The sequence below is a fragment of the Bufo gargarizans genome, chromosome 2, assembly GCF_014858855.1.
Source record: "Bufo gargarizans isolate SCDJY-AF-19 chromosome 2, ASM1485885v1, whole genome shotgun sequence".
Taxonomy (NCBI): Eukaryota; Metazoa; Chordata; class Amphibia; order Anura; family Bufonidae; genus Bufo; species Bufo gargarizans.
The window spans coordinates 515,250,261-515,269,173 of record NC_058081.1 but is presented as its reverse complement, the minus strand read 5'-3'; the positions used below and the strand labels follow the sequence as shown (position 1 = coordinate 515,269,173).

Below are 18,913 nucleotides of genomic sequence, written 5' to 3'. Positions count from 1 at the left end.
TCTCAGACCTGATATAGAGGCTGGTTGTCAGCAGTAATAGATAGAATAGCTGTTACTGTAGTATAAGGTGTGTGGATCTCATGTGTGATCACAGTGTAATTATATTACTATTATATTCAGTGATGTCAGTAACAGGGGGTGGGGCTGTGACAACCTCTCAGACATGATATAGAGGCTGGTTGTCAGCAGTAATAGATAGAATAGCTGTTACTGTAGTATAAGGTGTGTGGATCTCATGTCTGATCACAGTGTAATTATATTACTATTATATTCAGTGATGTCAGTAACAGGGGGCGGGGCTGTGACAACCTCTCAGACATGATATAGAGGCTGGTTGTCAGCAGTAATAGATGGAATAGCTGTTACTGTAGTATAAGGTGTGTGGATCTCATGTCTGATCACAATGTAATTATATTACTATTATATTCAGTGATGTCAGTAACAGGGGGCGGGGCTGTGACAACCTCTCAGACCTGATATAGAGGCTGGTTGTCAGCAGTAATAGATAGAATAGCTGTTACTGTAGTATAAGGTGTGTGGATCTCATGTCTGATCACAGTGTAATTATATTACTATTATATTCAGTGATGTCAGTAACAGGGGGCGGGGCTGTGACAACCTCTTAGACATGATATAGAGGCTGGTTGTCAGCAGTAATAGATGGAATAGCTGTTACTGTAGTATAAGGTGTGTGGATCTCATGTCTGATCACAATGTAATTATGTTACTATTATATTCAGTGATGTCAGTAACAGGGGGCGGGGCTGTGACAACCTCGCAGACATGATATAGAGGCTCGTTGTCAGCAGTAATAGATGGAATAGCTGTTACTGTAGTATAAGGTGTGTGGATCTCATGTCTGATCACAATGTAATTATATTACTATTATATTCAGTGATGTCAGTAACAGGGGGCGGGGCTGTGACAACCTCTCAGACATGATATAGAGGCTGGTTGTCAGCAGTAATAGATGGAATAGCTGTTACTGTAGTATAAGGTGTGTGGATCTCATGTCTGATCACAGTGTAATTATATTACTATTATATTCAGTGATGTCAGTAACAGGGGGCGGGGCTGTGACAACCTCTCAGACATGATATAGAGGCTGGTTGTCAGCAGTAATAGATGGAATAGCTGTTACTGTAGTATAAGGTGTGTGGATCTCATGTCTGATCACAGTGTAATTATATTACTATTATATTCAGTGATGTCAGTAACAGGGGGCGGGGCTGTGACAACCTCTCAGACATGATATAGAGGCTGGTTGTCAGCAGTAATAGATGGAATAGCTGTTACTGTAGTATAAGGTGTGTGATCTCATGTCTGATCACAGTGTAATTATATTACTATTATATTCAGTGATGTCAGTAACAGGGGGCGGGGCTGTGACAACCTCTCAGACATGATATAGAGGCTGGTTGTCAGCAGTAATAGATGGAATAGCTGTTACTGTAGTATAAGGTGTGTGATCTCATGTCTGATCACAGTGTAATTATATTACTATTATAGTCAGTGATGTCAGTAACAGGGGGTGGGGCTGTGACAACCTCTCAGACATGATATCGAGGCTGGTTGTCAGCAGTAATAGATGGAAAAGCTGTTACTGTAGTATAAGGTGTGTGGATCTCATGTCTGATCACAGTGTAATTATATTACTATTATACTCAGTGATGTCAGTAACAGGGGGCGGGGCTGTGACAACCTCTCAGACATGATATAGAGGCTGGTTGTCAGCAGTAATAGATGGAATAGCTGTTACTGTAGTATAAGGTGTGTGATCTCATGTCTGATCACAGTGTAATTATATTACTATTATATTCAGTGATGTCAGTAACAGGGGGCGGGGCTGTGACAACCTCTCAGACATAATATAGAGGCTGGTTGTCAGCAGTAATAGATAGAATAGCTGTTACTGTAGTATAAGGTGTGTGATCTCATGTCTGATCACAGTGTAATTATATTACTATTATACTCAGTGATGTCAGTAACAGGGGGCGGGGCTGTGACAACCTCTCAGACATGATATAGAGGCTGGTTGTCAGCAGTAATAGATGGAATAGCTGTTACTGTAGTATATGTTGTGTGGATCTCATGTCTAACCACAATGTAATTATATTACTATTATATTCAGTGATGTCAGTAACAGGGGGCGGGGCTGTGACAACCTCTCAGACATGATATAGAGGCTGGTTGTCAGCAGTAATAGATGGAATAGCTGTTACTGTAGTATAAGATGTGTGATCTCATGTCTGATCACAGTGTAATTATATTACTATTATATTCAGTGATGTCAGTAACAGGGGGCGGGGCTGTGACAACCTCTCAGACATGATATAGAGGCTGGTTGTCAGCAGTAATAGATGGAATAGCTGTTACTGTAGTATAAGGTGTGTGATCTCATGTCTGATCACAGTGTAATTATATTACTATTATATTCAGCGATTTCAGTAACAGGGGGCAGAGCTGTGACAACCTCTCAGACATGGTATAGAGGCTGGTTGTCAGCAGTAATAGATGGAATAGCTGTTACTGTAGTATAAGGTGTGTGATCTCATGTCTGATCACAGTGTAATTATATTACTATTATAGTCAGTGATGTCAGTAACAGGGGGCGGGGCTGTGACAACCTCTCAGACATGATATAGAGGCTGGTTGTCAGCAGTAATAGATGGAATAGCTGTTACTGTAGTATAAGGTGTGTGGATCTCATGTATGATCACAGTGTAATTATATTACTATTATATTTAGTGATGTCAGTAACAGGGGGTGGGGCTGTGACAACCTCTCAGACATGATATCGAGGCTGGTTGTCAGCAGTAATAGATGGAAAAGCTGTTACTGTAGTATAAGGTGTGTGGATCTCATGTCTGATCACAGTGTAATTATATTACTATTATAGTCAGTGATGTCAGTAACAGGGGGCGGGGCTGTGACAACCTCTCAGACATGATATAGAGGCTGGTTGTCAGCAGGAATAGATGGAATAGCTGTTACTGTAGTATAAGGTGTGTCATCTCATGTCTGATCACTATGTAATTATATTACTATTATATTCAGTGATGTCAGTAACAGGGGGCGGGGCTGTGACAACCTCTCAGACATGAGATAGAGGCTGGTTGTCAGCAGTAATAGATGGAATAGCTGTTACTGTAGTATAAGGTGTGTGGATCTCATGTCTGATCACAGTGTAATTATATTACTATTATACTCAGTGATGTCAGTAACAGGGGGCGGGGCTGTGACAACCTCTCAGACATGATATAGAGGCTGGTTGTCAGCAGGAATAGATGGAATAGCTGTTACTGTAGTATAAGGTGTGTGGATCTCATGTCTGATCACAGTGTAATTATATTACTATTATACTCAGTGATGTCAGTAACAGGGGGCGGGGCTGTGACAACCTCTCAGACATGATATAGAGGCTGGTTGTCAGCAGTAATAGATGGAATAGCTGTTACTGTAGTATAAGGTGTGTGATCTCATGTCTGATCACAGTGTAATTATATTACTATTATACTCAGTGATGTCAGTAACAGGGGGCGGGGCTGTGACAACCTCTCAGACATGATATAGAGGCTGGTTGTCAGCAGGAATAGATGGAATAGCTGTTACTGTAGTATAAGGTGTGTGATCTCATGTCTGATCACAGTGTAATTATATTACTATTATACTCAGTGATGTCAGTAACAGGGGGCGGGGCTGTGACAACCTCTCAGACATGATATAGAGGCTGGTTGTCAGCAGTAATAGATGGAATAGCTGTTACTGTAGTATAAGGTGTGTGGATCTCATGTCTGATCACAGTGTAATTATAATACTATATTAGACTCACTAACATCAGTTTGTTGTAAAAAAAAGATCCAGTTTTGCGACTTTTTAAACACTCGTGCAACAGTATTTTGCCGCATGGGTGTTCGTGCCGTCCTCGCCACTAGGGCCCTGGCTAATTTTGTAACATTTACACCTGTTTCTAGGCGTAAATGATGTGATTATCAGCACATAAAGTAACATATGTCAGATTTGTAAAAAATGGCCTGGTCCTTAAGGTGAAAAATGGCAGGGTCCTGAAGGGGTTAATGGAGCGATGCTTTGTGCAATAGGCAGTCAGGCTGAAGACTTCAAAGTGTGGAGCATAGGAAGGTGCAGGAACGCTGCCTCCCAGGCCGCTGTGAAGTGGAGGCCCCCTATCCTATTCACACATGGGTTGCCGGCAGACAGTTGTAATCATTCCCAGAGAACCCCTTTAAGTGCAGAGAGATATAATGCAGCATATAAATAGCGAGCACTTAAAGGTATAGCAACAGTCACGTAACAGTCCAACAGATCAACTAGATGGAGTGAACAGGGGTCAAAATACAACCCACAGCCGTAATCAAATACAAAGGGTAAGGTTGTTTTTTTCTTGTAAAAGTAGCTGAACTTCTTTTCAGCCCTCTTCCATGAGTGTTCACATATAGTCTCCCTGTATGTATAACGTGGGTATTATGAGGATTGAAGTGCGTTGCGGTGATATCTCGCCCCTTATTAGGGACACTTGGCAGCCCGATATGCCTGTAATCAGCTTGTGTACACACGATTAAACAGGCCTTCACACCGCTGTGTGCCAGACGGGCTGGGTGCCGAGCTGCTCACCCGATGCTCTGATGGCCCTTTCATCTAGTTACCCATATAGACAAGGGGCAACATTATCATTTTATGGAACTGTTTTCTGGGCAGTTGTCATATCATTATCAGTCTAATGCTCTCTCTTTACATTATGCAGCGATGCAATAAGAAGCCTCCAAGGCAAATACCTGAAAGTCAAGAGCTGTATTCACAATTCTGCAGGCTTCAGAGCTGGAATCTCTGTGCTCCTTGTTCACTGTCTGCACAGAGCTTGCTCTGGCGATTTGCCTCTTGAAAACTGTAGTCTTCAGCTGGCACTGTACAGACATCTTGTATTAAAAAAAAAACTGCTCCTGTATTATAGGGACTCAGCTAAGGCTAGTTTCACACTCGCGTTTGGTGCGGATCCGTTTGTATTATCTTTAACATAGCCACGACGGATCCGTCTTCTGTTTTCTTGTGCCTGTATGGAGTGTGATACACACTGTAGCTCAGGATCAGTAATGTATGTACACAGTGACTCCACCATCAGAATAGGGAGTGCAGCTCTGGAATATAATACAGGCTGTAACTCAGGATCAGTGCTCAACTGTGGCTCCAGTAATATGTCCAGCTGTGCCCCCAGTAATATGCCCAGCTGTGCCCCATGTAATATTTCCAGTTATCTGCCCCCAGTAATATGCCCAGCTGTGCCCCCTGTAATATTTCCAGTTATCTGCCCCCAGTAGTATGCCCAGCTGTGCTCCCAGTGATATGTCCATTTATGTCCCCCCAGTAATATGACCAGTTATGTGCCGCCAGTAATATGTCCAGTTATGTGCCCCCAGTAATATTCCCAGCTGTGCCCCCAGTAATATGTCCAGCTGTGCCCCCACTAATATCCCTAGGTGTGCCTCCCAGTAGTATGTCCAGTTATGTGCCCCCAGTAATATGTCGTTATGTGCCCCCAGTAATATGTCCAGCTGTGCCTCCAGTACGTTATGTGCCCCCAGTAATGTCCAGCTGTGCACCAGTAATATTCCCAGCTGTGCCCCCAGTAATGTGCCCAGTTGTGTCCCCAGTAATATACCCAGCTGTGCCCCCAGTAATATGCCCAGCTGTGCCCCCAGTAATATGTCCATCTGTGCTGAGGCTTCCCCCCGCACAGACTACAAGTGTGGAAAGTTGGCAGGGGGAAGTAATAATGAAGCAGGGAGCCGATGCCGGCTTTCTGCGTTATCATAATATAGGCAACTGTCTTTGCTTCCTATGGAAGCAGGGACAGCTGCCAGAAAGCGTCACATAGCTCCCCGTACTGGGACAGCGGGACAGCCACTGCAATCTGGGTCTGTCCTGCTGGATCCGTGACGGTTGGGAGGTATGATATATGCATACACCAACTCCACCAGCAGAATGCAGAATGGTGAGTACAGCTCTGGAGTATAATACAACATGTAACTCAAGATCACTACAGGATAAGTAATGTATGTACACAGTGACACCACCACCAGAATAGTGAGTGCAGCTCTGGAGTATAACACAGAATGAAACTCAGAAACAGTACAGGATAAGTGATGTTTGTACACAGTGATTCCACTAGCAGAATAGTGAGTACAGCTCTGGAATATAATACAGGATGTAGCTCAGGATCAGTGCGGGATAAGTAATGTATGTACACAGTGACTCCACCAGCAGAATAATAAGTGCAGCTCTGGAATATAATACAGGATGTAGCTCAGGATCAGTACAGGATAAGTAATGTATGTACACAGTGACTCCACCAGCAGAATAGTGAATGCATCTCTGGAGTATAATTCAGGTGTGCCCCCAGCAATATGCCCAGCTGTGCCCCCAGTAATATGCCCAGCTGTGTTCCCAGTAATATGCCCAGCTGTGCCCCCGGCAATATGTCCAGTTATGTGCCTCAGTAATATGTCCAGTTATGTGCCTCAGTATTATGTCCAGTTATGTGCCCCCAGTAATATATCCAGCTGTGCCCCCAGTAATATGCCCAGCTGTACCCCCAGTAATATGCCTAGCTGTGCCCCCAGTAATATGCCCAACTGTTTCCCCAGTTAAATGCCCAGCTGTGCCCCCAGTAATATAACCAACTGTGCCCCCAGTAATAAGCCCAGCTGTGCCCCCAGTAATATGTCCAGTTATGTGTCCCCAGTAATATGCCCAGCTGTGCCTCCAGTAATATGCCCAGCTGTGCCTCCAGTAATATGTCCATCTGTGCCCCCAGTAATATGCTCAGCTGTGCCCTCAATATGTCCAGCTATGCCCCCAGTAATATACCCAGCTGTGCCCACTAGTAATATGCCCAGCTGTGCCCCCAGTAATATGTCCAAATGTGCCCCTTACAAAAAGTTAAAAAAATAAACACCACATACTTACCTTGCTCTGGTCTGTGGAGGAGGCGGAGCTGAGGCTGCCCCCCGCACAGACAAGAGGTGTCGAGAGCCAGCAAGGGGGAGGGATGATGAAGCAGGGAGCCGATGTCGGCTTTCTGCTTTTCTGCGTCATCATAATATAGGCAACTGTCTTTGCTTCCTATGGAAGCAGGGATAGCTGCCAGAAAGCGTCACATAGCTCCCCGTACTGGGACAGCGGGACAGCCACTGCAATCTGGGTCTGTCCTGCTGGATCCGTGACGGTTGGGAGGTATGATATATGCATACACCAACTCCACCAGCAGAATGCAGAATGGTGAGTACAGCTCTGGAGTATAATAAAACATGTAACTCAAGATCACTACAGGATAAGTAATGTATGTACACAGTGACACCACCACCAGAATAGTGAGTGCAGCTCTGGAGTATAACACAGAATGAAACTCAGAAACAGTACAGGATAAGTGATGTTTGTACACAGTGATTCCACTAGCAGAATAGTGAGTACAGCTCTGGAATATAATACAGGATGTAGCTCAGGATCAGTGCGGGATAAGTAATGTATGTACACAGTGACTCCACCAGCAGAATTATAAGTGCAGCTCTGGAGTATAATAGAGGATGTAACTCAGGATCAGTACAGGATAAGTAATGTATGTACACAGTGACTCCACCAGCAGAATAGTGAATGCATCTCTGGAGTATAATTCAGGTGTGCCCCCAGCAATATGCCCAGCAGTGCCCCCAGTAATATGCCCAGCTGTGTTCCCAGTAATATGCCCAGCTGTGCCCCCGGCAATATGTCCAGTTATGTGCCTCAGTAATATGTCCAGTTATGTGCCCCCAGTATTATGTCCAGTTATGTGCCCCCAGTAATATATCCAGCTGTGCCCCCAGTTATATGCCCAGCTGTACCCCCAGTAATATGCCTAGCTGTGCCCCCAGTAATATGCCCAACTGTTTCCCCAGTTAAATGCCCAGCTGTGCCCCCAGTAATAAGCCCAGCTGTGCCCCCAGTAATATGTCCAGTTATGTGCCCCCAGTAATATGCCCAGCTGTGCCTCCAGTAATATGTCCATCTGTGCCCCCAGTAATATGCTCAGCTGTGCCCTCAATATGTCCAGCTATGCCCCCAGTAATATACCCAGCTGTGCCCACTACTAATATGCCCAGCTGTGCCCCTTACAAAAAGTTAAAAAAATAAACACCACATACTTACCTTGCTCTGGTCTGTGGAGGAGGCGGAGCTGAGGCTGCCCCCCGCACAGACAAGAGGTGTCGAGAGCCAGCAAGGGGGAGGGATGATGAAGCAGGGAGCCGATGTCGGCTTTCTGCTTTTCTGCTTCAACATAATAGAGGCAACTGTCTCTGCTTCCTATGGAAGCAGGGACAGCTGCCAGAAAGCGGGACATAGCTTCCCGTACCGGGATAGCGGGACAGCCACTGCAATCTGGGACTGTCCCGCTGGATCCGGGACGGTTGGGAGGTATGATGTATGCATACAGTGACTCTACCATCAGAATAATGAGTACAGCTCTAGAGTATAATACAGGATGTAACTCAGAAACAGTACAGGATAAGTAATGTACGTACACAGTGACTCCATCAGCAGAATAGTGAGTGCAGCTCTGGAGTATAATTCAGGATGTAACTCAGGATCAGTGCAGGATAAGTAATGTAATGTACACAATGACTCCAGCAGCAGAATAGTGAGTGCAGCTCTGGAGAATAATACAGGATGTAACTCAGGATCAGTACAGGATAAGTAAAGTATGTACATAGTGACTCCACCAGCAGAATAGTGAGTGCAGCTCTGGAGTATAATACAGGATGTAACTCAGGATCAGTACAGGATATGAAATGTATGTACACAGTGACTCCATCAGCAGAATAGTGAGTGCAGCTCTGGAGTATAATTCAGGATGCAACTCAGGATCAGTACAGGATAAGTAAAGTATGTACACAGTGACTCCACCAGCAGAATAGTGAGTGCAGCTCTGGAGTATAATACAGGATGTAACTCAGGATCAGTACAGGATAAGTAATGTATGTATGCAGTGACTCCACCAGCAGAATAGTGAGCGCAGCTCTGGAGTATAATACAGGATGTAACTCAGGACCAGTACAGGATAATTACTGTAATGTATGTACACAGTGACTCCACCAGCAGAATAGTGAGTGCTGCTCTGGAGTAAAATACAGGATGTAACTCAGGATCAGTACAGGATATGTAATGTATGTACACAGTGACTCCCCGGCAGAATAGTGAGTGCAGCTCTAGGCAAATACTGGGAATTTTACATCATAGGAATTGGTTGATAAAGCTTCTGTTCTTTTCTACCTGCTGGAATCACTTCTCATGACCCCTTTTTAGGACAATGTTGATGATGGAGCTGCACAATATGACCTTGTTACATGCACAGCTGTGTGACTCTAGACCCCCCAGGGGAGCTGCAGCTTGCCCCCCGCCCCACACACATTTTATGGGGCGCAAGCAGTTATATATATTTTTCTGTGTACGGTGACTGTGGCCGGCACTCTTAGCATCCGGCCACTGTTAGCGCATCGCACACCCCTCAGCTGATCAGCTTCGGACGGCTGATCAGAGAGTTTGAATTCTTTGTAAAAAAAAATAATCACATTTGTAGCCTTTTTTTTATTTTGTTATTTTTTTTTCTGTTAGTTTTAGGGCAAAGTCCGCAAACACCCGTGCCCCCCCACACACACGCACACTAAATAAAGATTTCCACACAAGCACACACACACTCTCCTATGGCCCGCCGGATGTTCTCGGCCGAGGAGGCATACGCCCAGCTTGCCTCCGACTCCGAGAGCCCCAGTGAGGACGAGGATGACCCCACTTTCCTTTTGTCATCCGCGTACTCCTCATTATCTAGCGATGATGATGAGCCCCCAAGGCGGCGGAGCAAGGGGACCTCCATTCTAGGGACCCTGTGGCCCACACTAGTACGAGAAGCTCTGGGGCTCGTACTAGTTTTCCGGCCCACCAATTAAGTTCACCGGAGCCCCTACCGGTGAACTTGTCTGGTGTACCCCAGAGCATTTTGAGCCTGCGATTCTTGATTTTGTTGGCCAACCAGGAATCCAGATTCCCACAGTGGCCTTCACTGAATATGACTATTTTGGTATTCTTTCAGTGACCACTATGTGAACCTGATGGTGGAGCAAACGAACGTGTTCGTCCAACAGTTCATTGCTCAACACCCGGGCCCCTTTTTTGGCTAGGGCCGGTGGCTGGACTCCAGTCAGTGCAGCCAAGATGAGAACATTTTGGGGCCTCGTGCTGCACATGGGCCTAGTAAAAAAAAAACTGTGTCAGGCATTACTGGAGTGGGGATGTCCTCTACCAGACCCCACTTTACAGTACGGCCATGACACGTACACAGTTTGAGGCCATCCGGAAATGCCTGCATTATGCAGATAGGCAGGATCACCTTGGGGGGGACATGCTGCATTATGGCCGCCTGTACAAAATCAGGCCGGACATCGATCACTTTGGGGCCAAATTTTTGGAGGCCTATGTACCTGGAAGGGAGGTCGCGGTTGATTAGTCTCTCATTGCTTTCAAGGGGAGACTCATTTTCCGCCAGTATGTTCCCTCAAAGCGGGCGAGGTACGGCGTGAAGCTGTACAAACTTTGTGAGAGTACCTCAGGGTACACTTACAAGTTTCATGTGTACGAGGGACGAGATTCCCGTATTGAACCCCCAGAATGTCCCCCCACTCTGGGTATTAGCGGGAAACTTGTGTGGGACCTTATGCACCCACTGCTAGATAAGGGTTACCACCTGTACGTGTATAACTTTTATACTAGTATCCCCTTGTTCCAGTCCCTCGCCGCCAGTTCCACGTCCGCTTGTGGGACCATGCGGAAAAATCAACGCAGCCTCCCTACCCACCCCCTCCAGGTACCTATCCCCAGGGGTGAGACCCGTGCCCTTACCAGTGGATACCTGTTGCTGGTCAGATATAAGGACAAAAGGGATGTCCTTGTACTGTCCACAATTCATGGTAACGGCATCACCCCTGTCCCTGTGCGAGGTACTGCGGCAACGGTCCTCAAGCCCGATTGTATCGTGGACTACAATCAGTATATGGGAGGAGTTGATCTCTCTGATCAAGTCCTCAAGCCATATAATGCCATGCGCAAAACCCTGGCATGGTACAAAACAGTTGCAGTCTACTTGGTACAGGTAGCCTTGTACAACTCTTTTGTGCTATCCCGGAGCGCTGGCAACACAGGGAAATTCCTCCAGTTCTATGAGGCAGTCCTCAAGGGCCTGATCTTTTCTGACCGGGAAAGAGCAGGCCGGAGTACCTCGGGAACTGGAGGCGCCCGGATCGTCCCTGGCCAACACTTTCCAGGTGTGGTCCCCCATACTGGAAGGAAGGGACAGACCCAAAAAAGGTCCAGAGTGTGTCACAGGAGGGGGATACGGAAGGACACCACCACTCAGTGTGACACGTGCCCCGATCATCTGGGCCTCTGCATTATTGGTTGCTTAAGGGAGTACCACACTTCCATGGAGTACTAAATTTATAATCCCCTTCCCCAATTCCAATTCCATTTAGCCACTGACAATCGGAAAAAGAAAACTATGATTCTCAGACTTGAGACACTAAAACAAAACTAAAATATTATTTTGTAAAACTAAAATAAATAAAAAAGTAGACATATTAGGTATCGCCGCGTCTGTAAGAATCTTCTCTATAAAAATACCCTATGACCTAACCCCTCAGATGAACACGGTCCAAAAATAAAATAAAAACGGTCCAAAAAAAAGGTATTTTTTTTGTCACCTTACATCACAAATAGTGTAATGGCAAGCGATCAAAAAGTCATATACCCCCCCGCCCCCCCCCCCCCAATAGAGATGCTAAAATGTTTTTTTTTTTTGTTTATAAAAGGATAATATAGTGTAAAACCTAAATAAATAAAAAAGTAAGAATCTGCTCTATAAAAATACCCCATGACCTAACCCCTCAGATGAACACGGTTAAAACAATTAAATAAAAACTGTGAAAAACAGCTATTTTTGGGCAAATTTTCCATTTTAAACAGTTTTTTCCAGTAGCAAAGCAAGGGTTAACAACCAAACAAAGCTTAATATTTATTACCCTGATTCTGCAGTTTACAGTAACACCCCATATGTGGTCGTAAACTGCTGTATGACCAAACAGCAGGGCGCAGAAGGAAAGGAATGCCGTATGGTTTCTGGAAGGCAGATTTTGCTGGGCTGGGTTATTTACACCATGTCCCATTTGAAGCCCCCCTGATGCACCCCTAGAGTAGAAACTTCATAAAAGTGACCCCATTCTAGAAACTACACCCCTCAAGGTATTCAAAACTTATTTTACAAACTTTATTAACCCTTTAGGTGTTCCTCAACAGTTTATGGCAAATGGAGATTAAATTTCTGAATTTCTATTTTTGGTAACCTTGCCTCACAAAAATGTAATATAGAGCAACCAAAAATCATATGTACCCTAAAAATAGTCCCAACAAAACTGCCACCTTATCCCGTAGTTTCCAAATTGGGGTCACTTTTATGGAGTTTCCATTCTTGGGGTGCATCAGGGGGGCTTCAAATGGGACATGGTGTAAATAAACCAGTCCAGCAAAATCTGCCTTCTAAAAACCACACGGCGCACCATTCCCTCTACGCCCTACCATGTGCCCGTACAGTAGTTTACGGCCACTTATGGGGTGTTTCTGCAAACGACAGAATCGGTGCAATAAATATTGAGTTTTGTTTGGCTGTTAACCCTTGCTTTGTAACTGGAAAAATGGATTAAAATGGAAAATTTGCCAAAAAATGTAAAATCAGCTTTGAATACCTTGAGGAGTGTAGTTTCTAGAATGGGGTCATTTTTTGGTGGTTTCTATTATTGTAAGCCTCACAAAGTGACTTCAGACCTGAACTGGTCCTTTAAAAAGTGGGTTTTTGAAAATTTCTGAAAAATTTTAAGATTTGCTTCTAAACTTCTAAGCCTTGTAACGTCCCCCAAAAATAAAATGTCATTGCCAAAATGATCCAAACATGAAGTAGACATATGGGGAATGTAAAGTAATAACTATTTTTGTAGATATTACTATCTATTATAAAAGTATAGAAATAAAAATTTTGAAATTTGCAAATGTTTCAAAATTTGGGGGGAATTTGGTATTTTTTTTAAATAAAAATGAATTTTTTTTACTCCATTTTACCAGTATCATAAAGTACAATATGTGCCGGAAAAAAAAACAATGGCCTGGATAAGTAAAAGTGTTTTAAAGTTATTCACACATGAAGTGACACTGGTCAGATTTGCAAAAAATGACCTGGTCCTTAAGGTGAAAATGAGCCCGGTCCCTAAGGGGTTAATTAAGTCCCTCTGGCTGACTGCTACTCAGTTCGAAAATCCAGAAAGACTCCCTGTTCAGGAGTTTCCTCCTGTGATCACCTCCGCTCCTAGGTGCTTTAACTCTTTCGATCCCTTGTACAAGCATACCGGACGTGTCCCCTCCATGGAAAACCGCAAAGTGTAGGCTGGCCACAGACACCCCGCGGCTCTCATGGTGCGGTGCGTCCGAAATATGCTTGCGTATTCTCACCTTGATGGCATTGGTGGTGCAGCCCACATTCTGTAAGTTACAAGTTCCACATGTGATTAAATATACTGCATATGTAGTGTTACAGTTAATATAGGATTTTATTTGAAAATCCTTGCCATTGGCAGTGGACTTAAGTGAGCTAGCTACCACATGGTCACAGCACACACATTTAGCATGTCCACATCTGTAACTACCCTTTGTTTTCAGCCAATTTGGCTGCAATAATTTTCTAACTTGATAGAGGCTCGGACTAACGTACGTAGCTACTGTAGGGGCTCTACGGGCCGCACACCTGACGCCTCCCGCTGCTATTTTCGCCCATTGTTTATCAAAAGCCAGGATCGGGAAGTGTTGTTTAATGATCTTACAAATTTCGGGATACTCAACACTATATTGTGTCACAAAAGTACTCTGGGGAGTCATATCTGACAATATTTGTGGCTTAGGCTACTTTCACACTAGCGTTCTGCTGTCCGCTCGTGAGCTCCGTTTGAAGGAGCTCACGAGCGGACCCGAACGCCTCCGTCCAGCCCTGATGCAGTCTGAATGGATGCGGATCCGCTCAGACTGCATCAGTCTGGCGGCGTTCAGCCTCCGCTCCGCTCGCCTCCGCACGGCCAGCCGGACAGCTGAACGCTGCTTGCAGCGTTCAGCTGTCCGCCTGGCCGTGCGGAGGCGTGCGGATCCGTCCAGACTTACAATGTAAGTCAATGGGAACGGATCCGCTTGAAGATGACACCATATGGCTCAATCTTCAAGCGGATCCGTCCCCCATTGACTTTACATTGAAAGTCTGAACGGATCCGCTCAGGCTACTTTCGCACTTAGAAATTTTTCTAAGTTATTAATGCAGACGGATCCGTACTGAACGGAGCCTCCGTCTGCATTAATATGATCGGATCCGTTCAGAACGGATCCGATCAAACGCAAGTGTGAAAGTAGCCTTAATGTGTTCCTGTTTCATTGCCGGATAAACTAGCAGGTTCCTATCCATATCTAATGTTTGTTGTATATACCTGCCAACATGTTTTCGCGAATATGCCCTCTGTGCCAATCTATTCATAATGACATCTGCTTCCACCATGAAGGAGTTTACCTCTGTACAATTCCGTCTGGGGCGGATCATCTCACCCTTGGGTATATTATGTAGAGTGTGTGGTGGGTGACAAGAGGATCCGTGTAATATAGTATTACCTGCTAGGGGTTTTCTAAAGGTGGATGTGCATATAGCCGCAGTGGCAGAGTCCCCCCTCAGGCGCAAGTCCAAAAATGATATCTCATGTGGTTCATGATGAACACTAAAAGAGATAGTATTTAAATAGGAATTGAGATATTGGGCAAAAGGTGGTATGGCCGCCACATCCCCAGACCAGATAAAAATCAGGTCATCGAAGTAGCGACCATACCACCTTATATGCTCCCATAATGGATGGGTGTCGATGAGGAGAAAGCCCCTCTCCCACCATGCCATAAAGATATTGGCTATGGAGGGAGAGAACTTGGCCCCATCGACACCCCAGACACCTGTAAATAAAACCTGTCATTAAACATGCACTCCCCAAAACACACAACGATGTTTTCCCTCCCACATTCAGACCAATTGTGGCAGGAATTGGTTCATTTTCAGAGAGACTATCGCAATGGGTGGACTCACTTCTGCAACCTGTAGTCCCACACATACCAGTGTTTCTAAGGGTTACCAGATCAGTTCTACAGGCACTTGATACCATGCAATGGTCTGCACAGTATACATGGATCACAGCTGACGTGGTTTTATTATATATGACCATACCACATGAGCTGGCCCTTAGACCCCTCGTATGGTTTCTAAAAACATATAGTGATTTCACCGTAGGACTGCAGGAGTATGTAGTGGTGGTGGTGGACTTCCTCCTCAGGCACAATTTCTTCAGGTTGTTGATGGGGGCCAAGTTCTCTTCCTCCATAGCCAATATCTTTATGGCATGGTGGGAGAGGGGCTTTCTCCTCATTGACACCCATCCATTTTGGGAGCATATAAGGTAGTATGGTCGCTACATGATTTTTATCTGGTCTGGGGATGTGGCGGCCATACCACCTTTTGCCCAATATCTCAATTCCTGTTTAAATACTATCTCTTTTAGTGTTCATCATGAACCACATGAGATATCCAGGGCTGACTCCTGGTTCATGTGGGTCCTTGGGCGATAAAGTCTCAGTGGGCTCCCTTGTGGCATTTTGCATGGCGCTTACAGCAATGAAAGTGCATGTATTATAGATTAAATACCTTACACAGAGCATGCTACAGAGTGTATATATGTGGATCAGTCCTTATGTGCCTACTTTTATTTTCTACCAAGTGTTATAGTCCCTCAGGTCTACTCACAGATATGTGCCCCTTCACAGTAGATATGCCAAGATATGCCCCCTTCATAGTAGATATGCCAAGATATGTGCCCCCTCACAGTAGATATGCCAAGATATGTGCCCCCTTTACGGTTAATATCCCAAAATATGTGCCCCCTCACAGTTGATATGCCAAGATATGTGTCCCCTAACAGTAGATATGCCAAGATATGTGCCCCCTCATAGTAGATATGCCAAGATATGTGCCCCCTCACAGTACATATGCCAAGATATTTGCCCCCTTCACAGTAGATATGCCAAGATATGTGCCCTCTTACGGTGGATATGCCTAGATATGTTCCCAGTGCCCCCTTCACAGTGGTTATGCCCAGATTTGCCCCTTCACAGGAAGTGAAAAAACCAACCAATAAATACTCCTCGCCTCAATCACCTGGCTCCTCACATGATCTGCGCTCCCCATTAGCAGGATACTGTGACACATCGCGCTGCTGTGTAGGAGGAGCAGACACTGATTCCCAGCCTGCCCCGCTCCTCCTCCTACACAGACCAGCAGCACGATGTGTGAGTGACTGGTGACTGAATGGTGGAGTGGGGAGCAAATAGTTCCCTGCTTCCGTGGCATGCCTACAGTGTTTGGCACCCGGGGCGGATCCTTTCTCTGGCAACCCCCCCAAAAATGGTGCCCCCTCACAGTAGTTTTGTACAGATGTGTGCCCCCTCACAGTAGTTATGCCCACTATGTGCACTCTCTGTTCCCCTTTCACAGTTGTAATGCCCTATCTGTGCCCCCTTCACAGTAATAATCCCCATTGTGCCCCCTTCATAGTAATAATCCCAATTGTGCCCCCTTTGTGCCTTCACATTAGTAATACCCTCTGTGCCCCCTCCAGAGTAGTAATGTCCTCTGTGCCCCCTCCATAGTAGAAATGCCCTCTGCGCCCCCTCCATAGTAATAAAGTCCTCTGTGCCCCCTCCATAGTAATAAAGACCTTTGTGCCCCTCCATAGTAATAAAGTCCTCTGTGCCTCCTCCATAGTAAAAAAGTCCTCTGTGACCCCTCTATATTAAAAACAAAAAACAAAACACAGTTACTACTCACCTTGTCCCGTTCCTGAAGCTCACAGTCCTCTCTCCCCTACAGACACAGATCGCTCTGCAGCACGGTGTGGGCGGGGCTAATGCAGATTATGGGGCTGCAGGCTCCGCCCACACAGGCCGGCAGCGCGATCTGTGCCTGCAGGCTGAATGGTGGAGCGGGGAGAAGTCTTCCTGATTCACCATTCAGAGCTCGGCTGGCCTGAAGGAGGGGAGGAGCGCGGGGAGCTGATCGTTGAGTGACAGGACCCAGCTCCCTGCACTCATTGCTTCTGGCCTCTGGCAGCTGTGCTGTGGGCCCCAGCACTTGCCCAGGTATGCAGGGTGCTGACTCCGGCCTTGGAGATATCATATTTGGACTTGCGCCTGAGGGGGGACTCTGCCACTGCGGCTATATGCACATCCACCTTTAGAAAACCCCTAGCAGGTAATACTATATTACACGGATCCTCTTGTCACCCACCACACACTGTACATAATATACCCAAGGGTGAGATGATTCGCGCCAGACGGAATTGTACAGAGGTAAACTCCTTCATGGTGGAAGCAGATGTCATTATGAATAGATTGGCACAGAGGGCATATTCGCGAAAACATGTTGGCAGGTATATACAACAAACATTAGATATGGATAGGAACCTGCTAGTTTATTCGGCAATGAAACAGGAACACATTAAGCCACAGATATTGTCAGATACGACTCCCCAGAGTACTTTTGTGACACAATATAGTGTTGAGTATCCCGAAATTTGTAAGATCATTAGGCCTCATGCACACGACCATTGTTGTGTTCCGTTCCGCAAAATGGGGTTCCGTTGTTCCGTGATCCGTTTCCTTTTGTTTCCGTGTGTCTTCCTTTATTTTGGGAGGAGACCTCCAGACATAAAGGAAAGTAAAAAAAAAGTCTGTCAGGTTTGCCATGCAAATGATAGGAAAAAAACGGACGCACGGACGCGGATGACAATCTTGTGTGCCTCCGCGTTTTTTTGCGGCCCCATTGACTTGAATGGGGCCGCAAACCGTGTTCCGCGAAAATAATAGGACAGGTTATATTTTTTTGACGGACGCGGATGACAAACGGTGCATCAGCCGAGTTTTCCACGGACCCATTTCAAATCAATGGGTCCGCAGAAAAACGGGGCAACGGACACAGACTAAAACAACGGACGTGTGCATGAGGCCTTAATCACATGTGGAACTTGTAACTTACAGAATGTGGGCTGCACCACCAATCCCATCAAGGTGAGAATACGCAAGCTTATTCCGGACGTGCCGCACCATGAGAGCCGCGGGGTGTCTGTGGCCAGCCTACACTTTGCGGTTTCCCATGGAGGGGACACGTCCGATATGCTTGTACAAGGGATCGAAAGAGTTAAAGCACCTAAGAGAGGAGGTGATCACAGGAGGAAACTCCGGAACAGGGAGTCTTTCTGGATTTTCCAGCTGAGTAGCCGTCAGCAAGGCTGGATTTTATATTACAGCAATGATGCCATCAGATATAGGAATATATGTTCCCATCTCAGACGTGGTGTCCGACATGGACATGTTTTTAGTGAATGAAGTATGTGGCTTTTATCTGAAGATTTGATACATGTGGATGGCAGCATTTACTCTGGGCCAATTAGGGGCACAGGTGTTGACCCCACTAGATCTGCTGCACTCAGTTGTGTCTTACTAGGTCATGAGTAAGGGCTTACATCTCAGGTAGCCTGAAACGCGTAGTCTATGACTGGTTATACTGGATGTATTTTTAACCGCTTAAATAAAGTACCGTTTTAACCTCTGCGAAGCTGAGCTGGATGTTCTAATAATGATGGGTCTGCTGTCAGGCAGCTGCTGATGGAAGATAAAGGACTGCTGTTCTTCACTTCATTACATT

General features: G+C 45.6%; 1 protein-coding gene across 1 annotated transcript in view; it reads left to right on the top strand.

The window, feature by feature from the left end:
* Positions 1–18,913, top strand: part of LOC122928457 (branched-chain-amino-acid aminotransferase, cytosolic-like) — a 107,309-nt gene that overhangs the window by 26,017 nt on the left and 62,379 nt on the right. The gene's annotated exons all lie outside the window — the stretch shown is intronic.